This window comes from Galeopterus variegatus, unplaced genomic scaffold, assembly GCF_000696425.1.
Source record: "Galeopterus variegatus unplaced genomic scaffold, G_variegatus-3.0.2 Scaffold3421, whole genome shotgun sequence".
In the NCBI taxonomy this organism is placed as follows: domain Eukaryota; kingdom Metazoa; phylum Chordata; class Mammalia; order Dermoptera; family Cynocephalidae; genus Galeopterus; species Galeopterus variegatus.
This window is the reverse complement of record NW_007729532.1, coordinates 62064-63055: the sequence shown is the minus strand read 5'-3', so window position 1 is coordinate 63055 and position 992 is coordinate 62064. Positions and strand designations below refer to the sequence as shown.

The 992-nt window shown below is 37.2% G+C and overlaps 1 pseudogene; it reads left to right on the top strand.

The window, feature by feature from the left end:
• Window positions 1-992, top strand: part of LOC103600692 — a 21721-nt pseudogene that overhangs the window by 17634 nt on the left and 3095 nt on the right.

Genomic DNA, 992 nt, shown 5'->3' with positions numbered 1-992 from the left:
ATGGACTGCACCTTCTCTCAGGTTTCTCCACACCTTTGTTAAATAGTGCCTTTATAAATTATTTTCAAATTAATTAATGGGTACCATCTCTTTTTTCCAGGACCCTAAATGATTCAAGGAACACTTTTTTTTCTTCCATTACTGTTCTTGTTCTTCTGATTAACTGTGAAGATTTTATTTAATACCTGTTAACATCTATTAGAATATTACACATAGCACAGTAATATATTTGTCTTTCATTTTATCAAGTTATAAATATTTTTTTTTTCCTTCTTGTCTTTTTTCATGACCAGCAATGGATCGCAACCCTCGGTGTTGCGCCCGCACCTTGCTCAGCCAGTGAACGGCCGGTCTGTATGTGGGATCCGAACCCTCGGCGGGAGTGCCGCCGCACTCCCAAGCAGCACACTGTAGCAGTGTGCCACTGGGCCGGCCCAAGTTATAAATATTTTGATAGCAAAACCTTATCTAATTTATTCTATCTTCTATAGGACACCTCACACAGGAACTTGCATTGCAGGAACTCAAATAATATTTCCTTATGGGTGAATTATTTACACGTAAATTAATTATAGGTAAATTTACTTATTTTCTCTTTTCATGCAGGGGAAACAAAATTCTCTTAAAAATATATGTTTTTGTCTTAACATCAAGTTTTATTGAGTGAATAATCAATTCATTGTTAAAGAAAATAATTTATTCCCTTCTAGTTTGAGTAGTATGGCATTACAAGATTTGTCTTCCTGCTGCTATCAACCCCGCCCTTGCCTCTGGTACACATTAAAGATCTAAAATCATGATGGCTCCAAGTATTTCACAACCAATAAAGGAGGAGAAATCTTTATATTAAAAGACAAACTCCACAATGAAAAGAAAGAAGAGAGGACGGAGGCTGTGAAGTGAGTGATTGTCACTATGACTGTGAGGAAGGACCTTAGCTCTCTCTTTCCAGATGTAGTGAACTGTATGCAGGCTGACAACCTGGAACCGAA